Source organism: Rhipicephalus microplus, chromosome 1, assembly GCF_043290135.1.
Source record: "Rhipicephalus microplus isolate Deutch F79 chromosome 1, USDA_Rmic, whole genome shotgun sequence".
Taxonomy (NCBI): domain Eukaryota; kingdom Metazoa; phylum Arthropoda; class Arachnida; order Ixodida; family Ixodidae; genus Rhipicephalus; species Rhipicephalus microplus.
Genome location: NC_134700.1, coordinates 153,506,254 through 153,522,831, shown reverse-complemented (window position 1 = coordinate 153,522,831; position 16,578 = coordinate 153,506,254). Strand labels below are relative to the sequence as shown.

The 16,578-nt window shown below is 47.1% G+C and overlaps 1 protein-coding gene across 6 annotated transcripts in view; it reads right to left on the bottom strand.

Moving 5' to 3' along the window:
* CASK (peripheral plasma membrane protein CASK) overlaps window positions 1-16,578 on the bottom strand; it is an 822,681-nt gene that overhangs the window by 757,344 nt on the left and 48,759 nt on the right. The window lies entirely within an intron of this gene.

The window sequence follows — 16,578 nt, the reverse complement described above, 5'->3', positions numbered from 1 at the left end:
GCGGTGCGAATGAAGCGCACCGGTGCAGTCGCTCTCCGATCGCTGCTATCAAACTATTACGTCCGCTTTCTGCGCTCATGTTCAGGAATGATGTTGAACTTCTGTGCTAGCACATCAATGTTTCGGGCTTTCTCTCTCGAGCTCTACTATTTCTAGGGTAGTGCGTATAGAGGGTTGGGACGTTAAACCCTACATATCGATCAGTGCGTATAGAGGAAGGTGTAGCTAAAAGCGGACGCATCTATGGGTAATGGTTTAAAATTGAAAAGTGGGCGAGTTGGATTTGAAGAATATTGTACACAGACAGCGCAAATAGGACATATCGCCCAAATGGAAGGACACAGTACGAACGTTGTCTGTGTTCTTCTATTCTTGTGATCCATCCTTACTCCACTGACTTTGCACAATATATAACCTGCGGTGGCTCCATTTTCGACAGAGGCGAAAATGCTGTAGGCTCGTGTGCTCAGATTTGGGTGCACGTTAAAGAACCACAGGGGGTCAAAATTTCCGGAGCCCTTCACTACGGCGTCTCTCATAAACATATGGTGGTTTTGGGACGACACCCCCAACATGTCATCACTATGTATAATGTCTATGCCAAACGTCACGTATGTACCATGTCTGTACTGTCATTGATATGTCTATGCAATGCCCATTTTGAGCTTAGTTCACGTGTATTTGAACAGCCCAATAATAAACAATTCAGCACATCCCACGTACTTTGGGAATCCATGTTATACGAAGCAAGCGGATGGAAGGTGAGTCAGTTTTTACAGCGATAGCTGTTTCCCGCAGCGCCTTAGTTGTCCGCCGCCGCCGGTGTCCATAACCACTATCACGTAAAATAAGAAAAAAAAGTGTTACATAAGAAACACCCAAGATATGTGGTGACATAATGGGATTATAACCCGGGTCCACTGCGTGCCAACCCAGTATTCTACCGCTGAGCCACGCCAGCGCTAGACTCGTTCGCAAACTTGCCTTATAAGGCAGGGTTGATGTGCTGCGCGTTCCGCGCAGGCCTGGTGCATGCTAGTACCATGATCGACTTGCGAGTTTTAGTGACGAGGCAAAACGTAAGGTCAACAGTCGACTATATTTTCGATTACTTTTAAACGCGAAGAATTTCATAGCCAACTTTGGTGACTTAGAGCGAATCTGTCTATCTATCTATCTAGCCGCTGTTGTGGATCCCGGCGCTGTGCACCAGTAGTCGCTTCGGATCCAAGCGCTGATTACCAGTTGTTGCAGGCCGGGGTCTGCCCGGTCTCTTGTGGTAGCGTGGTGTAGCTTCGGGTAGAGAAAACGAATGCTGACAAAATGAGGATACGAAAAACAAACAGGTTTATGGCACTATTTACAAATATTTACAGCATGAGGTTAGGAGTTCACAAACCACGAGCGTGGTGGTTGAACCGTAACATGGTTCAGAGCGACGTCTCGCACTCAGCGGCGTCGTTATAAGCCCTGTCGGGCTCCTCCTTCTTGAGTGGAACACCAATCACACACACACACAACAGGCGAGGGGTACGAGCATGCACGGCCCACGTGAACATCCAATATTGAGTCGTGATCACTGCACTGCAAGGTGGTGCCAGAGGGGCTCCTCCTCGTCGTGTGTGTGCCGCTGGTCGAGGCAAGCGGTCCGCCGATCTGTCCGCTCAATTAGCAGGGCAATTTGTGGCGGCGGCCGCGGTTTCTTCCAAGGAAGATGCTGTCTTTGTTGTCCTCTCTGGAACGGCTTACGGCGTCGTGGCGACACGACGTCTCATCCTCCGGCTAGCAGGGACAATACCTGGCGGGCATAGGCAGTCGGCCAGTCGGCTACTTGTTTGAGGATTAAAAGAGCACCGCTCCCCCGTAAGCTCTGAAAGCTGGTTCCGAGAGAACTGGGGTTCCAGGCGTAGGAGCGCTGCCCGGCTACGCTTCTCAGCGACAGCATGGCGCCTACTGACGACGGTCATAACACCGCCTACGACTTTTAGCTCTTCTGGCCGTTTCGTTAATGGTATCAATACCAAACTTGGAACGGCATAACTTGACTGTATGACGATCCTAAGTGACTAGCCATTACATGAAAATCATAAAATGTTTGTCGTCAATATCATGATTTACATTTCATGGTCTTGCTGCTCTTGCTGTGGTTTCGTTCACATGACATATTGCAAAACTAGTATGGTATGACATGACTACAAGGCGAACATAAGTGACAAATCCTAACGTGGAAATTATAGCATCCATCTCATGATTTTCAAGTTATTACTAGTCATGATTACACGCCACGTTCGTATAGTGCTCGCGGTGGTTTCGCTATCTTAAAATATACCAAATTTGGTATTGCGGGTCGTGAATGGATGACGAAGGTTTATGACTGGTGCAGACATGATAATCATGACATGAGTGTCATGTAAGAACATGACAACATGCCACGCTCATGATGCACTCGCGGCCTTTTCGCTAGCTTCACGTATACCAAATTTGGTATTATGTGACGTGAATAGACAACGAAGGTAAATGACTCGTCCAAACATGATAATCATGATATGCGAGTTATGTAAAACATAACTACATGCTAAGCTCATAGCAGGCTCCCGACCCTGTCGCTAGCTGCACATTACGTCATTTCCAGCTGGCAAAATGAGCGACCGGCATGTTTGTCACCATTGAGCGAGGTCGGTCAGGCTGCGCGTGCAGCTTACGGGAGCTCGTCAGCGTCATTCGAGTGATATGGCGAAAGGAAACGTGCACGCGCTTTGCCCGTCGTACTTCGAAGAGCTTGTGCGGTCTCATGTACGTTACCGAGTGGAAACTGAGATGTGCGATAGCATATCGCCCCGTACGAACTGCGCATCGGTAAGGATGTCACACCGATCTGCTGCCTTCCGTGACACACGGCGACATTGTGAACTAACGGTGCTTTCGACAAGTCTCGTCACGCTGCAACAAATAAAGGCCTGCAAATCTCTGTATCGCCAAAACTACCTCCCCGGCGGATGAGTGAAGAGCATAGCAGCAAAGCAGCTTCCGTCATAGTGTGTCGTCGTTTTAATCGAAGATAGTTACGATGCTCTTTCCCGGTTAAAGTAAAACATGAACTTCGGCAGGACTTTGTATTGAGGGGTGTAAATTTGTGTTGCATCGCGGTGGGGGGAAATATTGGTGTAGCTTGGGAGGTGCTAATGCCCCTTTTACACGCTTCCTCCTACGCCCGTGTTCAGACGTCACCATAGTTGTGCTCGTTTCAGTAGTGTTGCAATGCTTGGTTTATATTTTCCTCACGTGAGCTAAGTGTTTCTGGGATCTACTGCTGATGGTTCATCACGCTCTGGTTCTGCGTCTACGGCAGGCAGAGCGATGTTCCCGATTGCTTGGTTGGTGTGCTCACTGCGACTGCATCGAACTTGTCCGTCTGTCGCTTTTTAGAGCGGTGAAAACGCGCTGATGCTGCGGCTGTAGTCGGGTCATAACGGCCGTAGCCCAGCAACTAGTAGGCTCGGTGCTCAGTCGCAGTTCGTGTCGTCAATTAAATTCGCGAATTAAAAGACACGTTCACAAACTTAGCACTGTTAACCTCATTTAAGAACACGAGACACGGCTATTCAAGTGGATAAGGTTGGCTGTGCATCGCTGTGAATCTAGGTGGCATTCTAGAGAAAACAACGCGATGACGTAAGTGAACGTGGTAAACTTGGACATAACTCGAAAACACTCCTAACTGTGATGAAATGATGACTGCAGTAACGGATTGAGGTTTAACGTCCCCAAACCACTGTATATTTATGAGAGACGCCGTAGTGGAGGGCTCCGGAAATTTCGACCATCTGGGGTTCCTTAACGTGCGCCTGAATCTAAGCACACGGGTCTCAAGCATTTGCGCCTCTACCGAAAATGCGCCCGGGATTCAATTCCGCTACCTGCGGGTCAGCAGCCGAGTGCCTTAGCCACTATAGAGCACTGTGGCGGGTATTATTTTGCATCCAAATACGGCACAATTAGTCATGGTGAAGTCGGTAGAGCGACCGAAGACCACATTTCGCTGCTGCAAAGCTCCCGACTATACGCTTTCAGGCAGCTACCTATGTTGACAAACATGGCGTTTCTTGGTCCTCTCGTTTTCGGATGTGACGCATGTGCAACCCATGTATACCAAAGCTGGTATCACGTGATGTCAAAGGACGAAGAAGGTAAATGAGACGTCCAAGCATGATAACCATGACATGCGTTCATGTAAAACATGACCACTTGCTATACTCATAGCAAGCTCGTGGCCGTTTCGGTAGCTTCACATATACCAAATCAAGTATTACGTGCGTGACGTGAAAGGACAACGAAGGAAAATGATACGTTCAAACATGAAAATCATGACATGGAAATCATGTACGGCAAAATTTAAGTCCACCGCGTAACGCTGTGCTGATTTTAAAATGACATATCAACCTTCCTCATTCGTGCTTCGCATATCATCGATTCGCACTGTACATGGGATCTGCCTCTTTTCTTTTCATATTAAGGTTCGTAGAGTGCTGTCTCAAGTGTAATTTTTGTTTTATTTTCACCCCTAAGACCGCAATTGCAGCGTCACACGAGATTGAAAATTTCTCTTGAGCAAACATCTCATTTTAAAACTTTGGTCATATATAAGCAAGAAATAAAAGTGATACCACTTAATATACTACCGTGACAGTCTGATTACTTTAGCTATACACAGACGCACCAATCCAGCCGCCCCCCGACATCACTTTGAAGGATGGTTATCCTTCGCGGCATCGTGCTCCAGCCTCGTTCTGAGAATCCGCAGAAACACCCAGGCGGTGTCTCGCCGAGAGAGCCCATTACGTAACGTGGCCGGTGAACATCGTCCTTCGTTTTATTACACCCACCATCGTCCAGAAGTAGCAGCATTAGAGGGCGCTTGTTGACTTACCTCCTAAGAACTGTATGAACGCGTAATCAACTTTACTTTCCGTAATCACGAGATTTTTTTCTTCTTTTTCTTTTGAGAAAGCAAGCAAAATGGAGAGCGAAGGTGAGTTCTACAAAGAGGGCAGCCTTACAAGCCGCCGAAGCGAGGCTGCGTGAAGAGTCTCCAGCAGCGGCTTACACGGCGTTTTCACCCTCTTGAAATTTTAATAAGTAGCCCACTCTCGTGAGACTGGATTTAATTAAAACTTTGTTGATGCTGCCGCCGCTCCAGTGAAGGGCAATCTTGTCTGAGCTGCGCGCCACGGGCTTGTTTCTCTTTCGCGAAGCGTGCCCCTTACGTACGCAATTTTACCGAGGCATATTATAGCGCTTGTTGCAGCTTTGATTGCGTAGCGAAGGTGTACCCAGGCGGTTCTTAAACGCTAGTTCAATGAGAGCAATTCAAAATCAATAAAGCCTAAAAGCCTAATATAAAAAAGCGCCTCTTGTATATACCTTTCTTGTCAATTTCGTTATGTGAACGATTGTGTTAAGGAACACGAGGTTCCATGTGCTCAACAAGCTTTCTTCTTTGTTTTAACACGATGTCATGAAAGAGCCCGTGTCGTAGGAAATGCGGCATCGGCGGCGTTGGCTGTGAGCGAAAAGTTTTATAGACGCAAAGAATGGAAACTGGGGTTCGAATCGGAATCGAAACCAGGTATCAGTGTGGGAGTGAAGTATACTATTCTACCATACAGCCACGATAAGTTTCGCAACGCGTCGGAAAAAACAAAACAAAACAAAACAAAAACAGCCAATACAATCGTGCGCGTGACCCTAGTTGTGATCTCACAACAGCTTTCGCTGTAAAAAAAATTACGGGACCAGCCCCCGGGAGTTAGCGACTGTCATTGTCAAGCACACAACCATTCGCTCCCTCTCTGCCGGGTTGAGGATTCCCGTCGAGAAGCGAGGTATACGGCAAGAAGGCGATGCGAACAGGACCTGATCGGTCAGTTTCGTGGTCCTCCGACTGGCAGAGCAAACGCAACAAGTTACTCGCTCGAAACACGACGCCAGCGTAGGTTGAATATGTCGCTCTAAAAAGGTGAGAGTGTGCCTGCTTTTTGTACAGGTTAGACGTGAAATGAGGCATTATAAATGGACTCGTCAAGCCGGTATAAAGGCATGTGGCAGTGATCCGGCGTCGCTTGCCAGCAAGAATCGACTTCCGCGCATATTTCTAGAGTCTGACGCACGAGGCACATCGCATACACGCCCACCCGGAGACAGCAGGACGGCAGCTGACCGCGCCTGAAGCGCGAGGGAGCGGCCGGCAGACGGTCAAGGGCAGAGTACACGGTTGGGCGACTAACGCGTTCTACTAACTGTATACGGAGCCAACTATACGGCCAGACCGAACTAGCCATATCGCTGTTGCAAACAACTTGCGCCAGTAGTTATAAACTTAATGGCATTGTCGTGACTGTGAGGTGTGTGACTGTGTGTGCGTTCTCTCTCTCTCTCTCTCTCTCTCTCTCTATTTCTGCATCTTTAAAGTTTGCCCACGTCTTCACCAGAGAAGGGTAGCATACCGGTTCATCTAAACTGGCTAACATTCCTGTATTTCCTTTTTTTTCCCTGTTCCTTCCCCCTGACTATGCAAACGTGATAGAGAGAGAATCTAAATACCAGGGGCGGCCGCAAGGGAGAAAGAGAACTGGAGGGGGCATTTACTGATTATTTTTGTCTGACTTCTCTCTGCCGTCACCTTACTAGACTTCAAAAGCAAACATAAGCAAACAAGTGACGCAAGGCAGCTCGCGTTGCAACCAAATAATACCATATTCCCAACTAAATTGACAAATAGAGCAGTCTAACAGCTTTTCATCGTCCGGACAAAATCTTGCAGCAGCACGAAGTGTATTGTGCGCTCATGACACCCGTCAGAGATGCAACAGGCGTCGTGTCTCAGCAGTTATAGACATGCTCAAGTCATTTGCACAGTTAAATAATAAATCGTTCAATCCACGTCTATTATGTCGCGTACCTTCAGAACTGCTCGTCGTAGATCAGATGAGAAGGGGATGTGGGTGATGCAAGCATGGAGAGTTGGTGACAAACTAAAGAGCTCTCGAATAACGAGTCCAGTAAGAGAGGGAAGAAGAAACAATAACCCTTGTCTCTCGACAATACAGTGTTATAGCTAATGGAAAACGCGGTTTGTATACAGCCAAGCAGTTCTTGTGCTTGCTGTATCTGTAGTGAAATGTTTTCGTAGATGTAAAGCAAGCCGCGCTTCAGATATGGCATGCCGCATTTTTATTCAAACTTTATTATTTCGTCCGACAGCCATCGTATGTGTACCAAGATTGATGGCATACTGCGAACTGCGCCGGCATTGCATCCGCCGCTGCATATACATTGCACACGCACGTCGAGTTTAACCATGTTACGCTGCAGAGACAACCAAACAAGTTCTGTCCGCGAAGACTTCAAAATAAATGTACTACACGGCCCCACACTATAAAGTTCAAGAAAGAAAAAAAAAAACACCAACATACTGGCCCCATCCGAACACTTTCCAGTGGTTTCCAGTGCTGAGCATGCCGTATATAAGATTACCGCACCGTTGTTTCAATGTTACAGCAAAAAAAGTCAATCGAACACACGTATTGCATGTAGCGCGTAGACAGGATAACCGCTGGTCATTAAGGGGAACTAACTGGATTCCCAGAGAAGGGTAGCGGGTTAGGGGGAGACAGAAGGTTAGGTGGGCAGATGAGATTAAGAAGTTTGCGGGTATAAATTGGCAGCAGCAAGCACAAGACCGGGTTAACTGGCGGAACATGGGAGAGGCCTTTGTCCTGCAGTAGACGTAGTCAGGCTGATGATGATGATGATTGCTGTCGTGCGTATATATATATATATATATATATATATATATATATATATATATATATATATATATATATATATATATATATACAAATCACGCCATGTTCATGGCGCGACCACTGAGCCAAGGCATGTATAGTTTAAAGTAGTACACAGAGAACGGCAGTTGCTGCTGCGTCAGCGCGCAGTCTCCGTAACTCACGCGTTCGTGCTTGCGCCCGTGCAGCTGCCTTACATCTAAACAGGAAGCACTTCATAACGGTAACGAAGTATATGTCAGCGGAGTACTTGGCGGCTGCGCCAACGGCCACTCCTCGCACGACCAGGCCGCAGGCTGCCCGAAACAACAGTCAGGACTCAACGCACAATACGAAATGATGGCAACTCGAGCACCCATCTCCCCCTGACGATCATTCTTGATTTTTAAAACCTGTCATACACCCTTTAGTTCACGTGCCTCACGATAAACCTTCCTGAATAAGTACCAAGAAATCCACGCAGAATCTCTCTGGCGAGTTAACGAAGCGCGTGCGCAAGCGTATACAGACAGGTTTACTACAGTCTACGGCCGTCCCTACAACGCAGTTTCTGGGCGGCATTTTAGGGGCGAAGCTTCTTAAAGCGGCACCTTTTCGTCCGTTGTAGTTGTCGTAGTCGTAGTGTGTAACCAGTCTTGCGTTTTGACCTGCAAAGTGGTGCCGGTGAGAGATTTCTCCTGTGAGTTGTTGAACAATAAAAAATTCGCAGCGTGCGCTTTAGCTAAAAGCCGAATTCTCCTGTCTCTCATTCCCCCTTAGCAGCCATTGGCATGTACATTGAGCACTATCTGACAAGAAAGGGTTGCTACGTCATACTCGCTGAGCGCAGCCTCCTTGGTTTTAGAAAGTTTTAGCGAGCGCTGAGCCGCAGTGCCATGAATACAGTGAACTATAGTATATACCATGAACTCGAGGTGGTTAAAGGTGGGAAGTAGACACGAACCGCAAGCCGTAAGGAAGTGTGCGTGTGCTACCTCTCGTTTAGTCATTGGAATGTCCGCTGGATGGTGGTGCTTCTATATGAGGAATATATGATGAAAAGATGCGAGATGGTGGTACTTGGAGTGTTGAAAGATGGACGAACGGACACACAGACAGACGCATGGACGGACGCACGTATGGCTGCACGGACGGATAAATGCAGGAACGGATGCAGGGGCGGATGCATTGACAAACGCAGGGGCGGATGCGCATATGGACGAGCAGACGCACGAACAGACGCACGCACGGACGGGCGGATGGACGCACGGATGGTCATACAGACGGACGCATGGACGGACGAATGACGGACGGACGGACGCAAGCAAGAACGAATGAACGGACGGATGCTTCGCCCCACTTTCCATAATTGACTCCGTGGATATGCTGCCATTTTTTTTTTTCGTATAGCGTTTGTCAGCGTCTGGAAAGGCCTCACAGTATGCATAGCCGCATCTCGCTACCACTGAAACGCGAGTTGGCACGAAATTTTCGTAGTTTAAATTTTGCTGATAAGTACAATCATACATATCGGCTCACGGCGTATTGCCCAGAAAGGGCTCTCGTTTCAATGCCACAAAATTCGGTGGATGTAGTACCACGCGCGAAAAACGCAAAGGCTTTCCATGCAGTATGCAGTTTATTCGCCACGCAAGTGAAAGCTTGCGAAACGTGCACTCGAAACGACTGACGGCCGAGAGCGCAAACGTCGGCACAAAGGAGTGCGTGGGAAAAAAAAAGAAGAAAGAAAAGATCAGAGCTATCCCTGTTTTGATGTAACTTTAGCCGCAGTTGTATGCTGAAATATATTCATTTTATCTAATTTTATTTATTTATTTATTTTCCAACAGGAGAGCAATCTGGTCTTTCGAACGGTCAGTGTCCAGAAGACACACACACAAAAAAAGGGAATGAAACATCCAACGACTCCTCCGAGTCTAACATGGCCGAGCGACCGACATAAGACGAATCAGTGTTTAAGCCCATCCGTCCCTTCTCTTCCGCTAGCTTCCAATACTATTTATCACGCTACCCCTACTTCCCTTCACAAGACTAACCCCCTATTTTCATTTTTAAGAAGACCCCCTCTACCCACTTGGCGCATAGGGTGCCGCGTTCTTCTGCTAGTTCTCGTAATCTCACATTCTGAGAAATCCAATCCTCCCTTTGTCGCCAATTGAATAAGCGCTGATCTGATAAACCTGTTCGCTGTCTGTCTCTATCTCTCATTTACCACGCATTTCCTCTCTGGTACGAGACAATCACAATCCTTTTTACCGGACAGTCACATCCCTTCACCTTTCTTCTTTTACGATCAGGAATTTTCTGGGTTATCAGGGGTTAAAGTACGCACGCGTCATCCAATTACCACTGCCGTGTTCGTATAACGCGTTGCTCCACGAGAATTCCTCCTATTTTATTCGTCATTTATTATGCTCTAGTCAAAAGAGCATCGGACATTTCTCTGATTTATATCTCACTTTATCTCGTTAGTTCAGCGCTGCAGCTCGCAATTCGCGCTTCATTATTAGCAATGTCGGCGACGTGTTCACGTTAATTTTATTTATCTACACGGGCCAGCAAAGGATTCGAGTCTAGCGAGATTATAGACAGCAGCTAAAGCCTATACGTCACTTTAGAACATCGCCTGCACGCTACTTCAATCATACCCTTCACGCAATATCTATTCACGTCGTTAGTATGAAAGGACCCCTAAAGTCCTCTATTAGAGTAACAATGTTTCTGCGGCAAGAAGAAGCTAACAATCGCAGTCAAGTTTCATATTATCTAAAGCAGCGCAAACATGACGAAAGGTAGACTCTTGCAACCTTTACTCGCAACTGACAAGTTAAATAACAGAAGCATAAAAGCATACAAAAAAGTGACCTTAACCTTGCCCTTTAATTTCCGCTGCTTTAAATAGTATGAAACCATACCAACTAGCCCAGCTGCCAGCCTTGCTACCGTCAAGTCGCATGCAGTCTCCAACAACCATCATCACTTCTTCAACAAACTGCCGGTGCACACGACTCGCTATGACGTGCTTCTAGTATTTCGACAAATGCCGTATCCGTCGTGGAAGATAAGCGACCCAATAAGATCCGAGCTGCGGGTTCGATACCCGGTCACGAAGACCTCACATAAATGTGACCGATGTGTAAAAAAAAAGGTAACCATGCACTTCGACTTCGGGTAACCTTAAAGAAGTCCATGTTGTCTAGAGTATGAAACAATCACTTGCTACTTCGGTCCTCGTAACTATATCACGGTTTTGAGACGGAAAGAGAACGATTAGAGAAAGATAGGATATTGCCTTGTAGTCGACTGTTTGTAAAATTCGCGAGTGTTTGTGGCCCTTCTCAGGATCTATAAAATAAAGTTCTTCATAACGTACGATGTGTCTACGCAAATTTCATTCGTAGCATCCATCATTTATGCGAAGGCCCTAAACGGTTAGTAATAACATTATGGCTAGATTATTTACTAATAAAAATTAGTTAACCAGCAACCAAGGTAATCTTGATCAAAAATATACATGCGTGATTTTTGCGGCCTGCATCGTTAAGCCCGTAATTAATGTTGTGACTGTGCCTCGCAGTGTGGAAAACATTACATTACAGTTGAGACACCACGGTGACCCACAAAATTATCTTGTCGGGAGAAACGATTGAAGCCTATAAAAAAGAAAACGTCAAACAAAGGTGCGTGCGCATGCCTTTAATGATCATGTGCGTGCTAACATAAAAAGAACAGCTGGTAGAGCATCGGGCGCATACGGTCGCGGGCCGAGGACTTGAAGATTCGATTCCTAGCAGGGGGGGGGGGGGATTTTTTAAAGTTTTGTTCTTTCTCATTTGGTAGCGTTCATTTTATCAACGACATATCCATGCCGGAACTACGTCACTAAAGTCTTAAAACACTTTCTTTAAAAAGGTAGCCATTAAAATGTGTAGAAAATAATTGAAGAAAGAAGGGCAGAGAAAACAAGAATTAACAATGTGCACACTGAGACAGGCATGCACGAACACAACAGAGAAATGCTAGCAATGCTGCTAGCAGAAATGCTGCTGTTTCTTGTTAACAAAAAAACCTCACAGTCCCTTTTGCATTCGTCTAAGATGACTCGAAAACGAAAGCAGTCTTCCTTCACACCCGATTGCATTAACTCTTTCACTAGGCCCTCCGAAATCGTTGCACGCCTAACGTTGTATCACGTGGCCTCCCCGATCGGGGTCATCGCAAGCTTTCTGCCCTTCAAGCGTCGTTTAGCCCAACATTGTACAAGCGACGATATGACCTGATGACATCATCACGTGACGTCATGTCATTGCGTCAAGATTACGTCACTTTTTTCGATCCGTGACACCATGACGACGTCGTGATGTGACGTCACCACCAGGACAAGGTCGTTTTTGACGAGACCTTACGAGGCCTTACGAGACAGTTGCCAGGACTTACGGACTCCCGCAAGCCTCGTGGACGGGCGCTCCGACGTACCCACTGAAGTACGTTCACCTTATAGTGGCTTTTAACGTTAACGCTGTATGTTTGTGCATCATCTTGGTCTGTTATGTCATAACTGTCTCGCTGTGCAGAGGTTCAGGTTTGTATTACCTCGGCTGCTGCTGATCTATAAGCTTCACAGCTAAAAAAATAACAAAGGTTACCCGAAATGAACAATGAGCAGCTGAAAAAGCACATAATAGCCAACTAAAACAAGCGAAAACGAGATGGTAAGGTATACTTTGTTAGCAAACGTACGCATCGAAATACAGCTTTCACACACACACACATTTCTAGTTCTGTCCAGAGTGTATGAACACATCATTCCGTATATAACTACACATAACTATAGAGCTCTTTCGGAAATATGATGGCATTTTTCTGAAGATGCATTTAAGACCATTGTCCAAGTAATTTCTTTGGTGTGTGTGGGCGTCTGTCCAGGATTCTTAGCTTCTTCCTTAAGTTTTTTTTCTTTCACGTACGCAGTTTACGTACTCCAAAAGAGCATGCCCAACATTCTCATCTTCGTGACCACGATAGCATTCCGGTGAGCTGGATCGGTGTATTTTGTGCTCTTTGTATATGCTGCTTCAAGCTGAAATCCGTGGAATAACGTCTGTATGTGTCGTGGGAGATCTCCCGCTATTGAGAGTTCCGCTATGGGATCAACTTCATGCAGTGATGATTGCTTTTATTTGGGGCTGCGAAACCTTCTCTCTTGTACCCGTTCTAGATCGCTGTGATTTACGACAATGCTTCGAGAAAATAGAAAGGAAAGCTCCCTCCACCATTAACGGTACAGCGTCCTTCACTTCACCGCAGGACAATCCATCGGCGTGACGATGCGGAGGAGGCAAAGCGAAGGCACGGAACTACAAGCCATTGAGACCCGACGAGCAAACAGATAAGAAAGGGGAGATGGACAAAGACGAAACGCGGCAGCTATGGCATGGCGATGCGCAAAGGTGGAAAGTAGACGAGGCAGAGGAGATAGAGAAAAATACGAAGACCAAGACACACGCACACGCGGCCGAACTGGGTCTCCCGTTTCGCATTAATATATCGATCACCCGGGGCGGCCTGGCGGGATGGAAGGGCTTGACTGCCTTCCCAGAAGGAAGTGAGGTGCCCCCCCTCGACGGATGAGCAACAACTCGGTCGAGAGCGCGCGCACCGTCGCCGGCTGCTGTGCCGTCAAGACAGCGCTCGATATAGCTCCTGAAGGAACGTGCCACGGTCAACGCCAGCTGACGCCGAAGTTTTAGAACGCGCCGGGGACCGATAATCAATCGGTCAAGCCAATAAATGACTAATTAAATTATCGAAGCGTGAATGAGAGAAGGGAAAGAGTTCACGAGGGAAAACTCCAGTAAAAGCTGTAAGACGTCTTACACCCGTTAAGCACACTGTTGACGTTAAGAAGACCCGGCCGCATGCGCAATGTAACGACTGGAAAAGTATACCGAGTAGTACGAGTCTGAGCCTGGGTCTTTATTCCTGACGCGCAGAAACAAGTCCATGGCTGAGGAGAAGAGAAGCAAAGTACATCATTCGTAGATGCGAAGGTGCTCCCCTTCCGTATTAATCGGTGCAGCGGTACGCACAGAATAGTCTGCATGATGGTATTACATGATAATGTCATCGCAAGGTGTGCGCACCGGCCTACAGGTCGAGATGAACCGGCGAGTGGCTTCATGAGCGACTGAACGTGATAGGGTCAATTAGCACAAAAATTACTCGAAGTTTATTAGCTAGCTACCCTTCTATAATGCCCAGAGAACTAATCTAAATTAAATTCTGGGATTTCACATGTAAAAAGTCACCACGAGATCATGATGCACGCCGTACAGAGAGATCAATATTCACCACTAAGTATCTCATTACCTCGCAGATGAATTGAAGTACAAAGATGCTTTCGCGTTTATTTTATTCCGACCGGATATAAATGCCGTCGCCAGTGGCACATACCGGCCAGTGGCACATACCTGCTCAAAGTGCCTACAGTACGCAAAGAAATGTTTCGCATTTAAAACTAAAATGTATAGCATAGCCGTACTGACTGTATTAGATCGTACGGTACATTTACACTGAACGCATGTGGTGAACTTTGTTATTGGGGTCATGCACGCTAATATCCCCCTTTAAACAGCAAAAAACTCAATCTTGGCGTATAAAAAAAAAGATTACCGAGACAATAAAGAGGCAAGAAACAAACGCCGGCTGGCATTCGCGATTTCTAGCCAGTTCCCCTGCTCGCTACAGTGCGTCATCAATCACTGAGGTGTCTGGTATGGCCTATTATGTTCAAGTTCCTGCCCGTAACGAAAGTCTACGCTGTAATGTTTAAAAAGAAATACAATGAAGTTCATCAATGCAATGCTGCAGTTGCAGAACTTATTGAAAAAATAAACGTGTGACCTTTGATCTCAATTTAATGACCCCAATACCGCAACAATTCTCATTTCTATACATGTTGACTGAGGGTCTTCCCACAGTCAACATCCACGACGTTTCTACGCAGCGGACGTTCCTTGGCTGCCTCTCGATGCCTGATCAAGACGAGAACGAGGATTCTTCGGAGACTACCCCGCACCTCCACCAAAATGTTACGGGGAGAAGGCGTCTGAAAAATACCTTTACGTTTGATGAAAAGGCAGGCATACAATATGGAGGCTAGTCTGCAAGAGCTTGCACTAAACATTGTCCTCTTTCCTATTATGTTCATCTGTGGTGCCTTATAGCAATACAGAAACGCCCTACTTGTAGAAAGATCAGAATTACAAAAAATGCACCTAGGTGCACTTCGAAAACAAAAGCGTCAGATTGCTAGCATATCTGCCATTAGAGTCATCTAGCTGGCTCAAGAACGTCTTCAATACTCAAAAAACCATGCAAGGCTCGGAAAGTAATAACGTGTGCGCATGTTTATTAGACGCCATGGTGCACGCAATAATAGCATAGCGGGCAACTATGACATTTCGCTCATCTCGACAAAGTTCTCAAGTTCATGGCGACAGCCAGTGTGTGAGAACCAGTTGCTGTCGCGGCGCGTGTAAGCGCGAAGTCGCGGGAGGTGCTCATTACATATAACCTCATCAACTCCTTTGCTGAGCACTGCAGGCCGCTATCGCTGACGACTTGCCTATGGCTTGACTCTCGGTTTCCGCAGATCGCTGAAAGGAAAATAGGGGCAGTTGATGATAGGTGAATTGCTTCCCACAGAAGCAACTGAAAGCGAGTAACATACAACGGGACTAAAGAAGTTGCGCGATCCGGCCACGTGAACTGACACTCATGTCGTGAACAGCTGCTGGGCCTCCGAATCCGCGATGCATTCCGGCACGATATACTATGCACGAGAAAAGTCCACGACGCATGCGCCCAGTGCGTAGTGTGCATGCAAGCTGCTTGCTTTAACCTCGAAACAAAACATGCTAGCGCTCCTTCCATCAACACGTAGCTTGCGTATACGCAAGGGCCCATATGTATCCCTGCGTTTGGTTAGACTTACTGGTGCAACTGGGTCGTCGACTTCCGCTCACATGTCCCTTCTCATTAGAGCGCAGTTTCTTTCACCTGGACATGTTGCGTCGCTCAGCGTTCACGTGAGCAACCTCAGACCTCTGTCATCGATGCAAGTGCACCTTGGATAAATATGACGACCTCCTGAGCAACCAATAAGGCAGGCGTCCACCATGTTTCCGGAAACGGTTCTAATATGCAGGATCGTCCCATCTCTCAATTCCACTGCAGACTCATCGACAGTCTTTGCATGGTGCACTCAGACGACGGACCGAATCCGGATGTGACGGGACGGACGGCGCGTCACGTGACCTCACATCAGCGATTCCCCTCGTCCGCGACTCGTCCGCGCGGCTTGCGGACGGATGAACCCGACCTGTTTCTCACATCGGGATTCTGGCGGGAGAAAGCCGATACTTCAGCGGATCAGCTCGGGGTTTCTGGCAACCAGTACACTTTTAGTCAGCTCGCGGCATGTCCTTCATGGCTCGCGGACATCTGCATGACTGGTCATCACCATCTACGCTTGAGCATGGTTTACTTAGTTTCCGGGGGCTTTGTTCTCAGGTAATTGAATACGCAGAAATCACTTTTCGTGGTTCGGGAAATGTCGCCGCCGTCGTTTGACACGCGAGATTCTTAGCCGTGATGGTGGTGAAATATTCTAACTTCTGCAACCGGCGACGTGCCGCTTCTAAAAAAGGATGCGAGACGCGTTCAGAAGTTC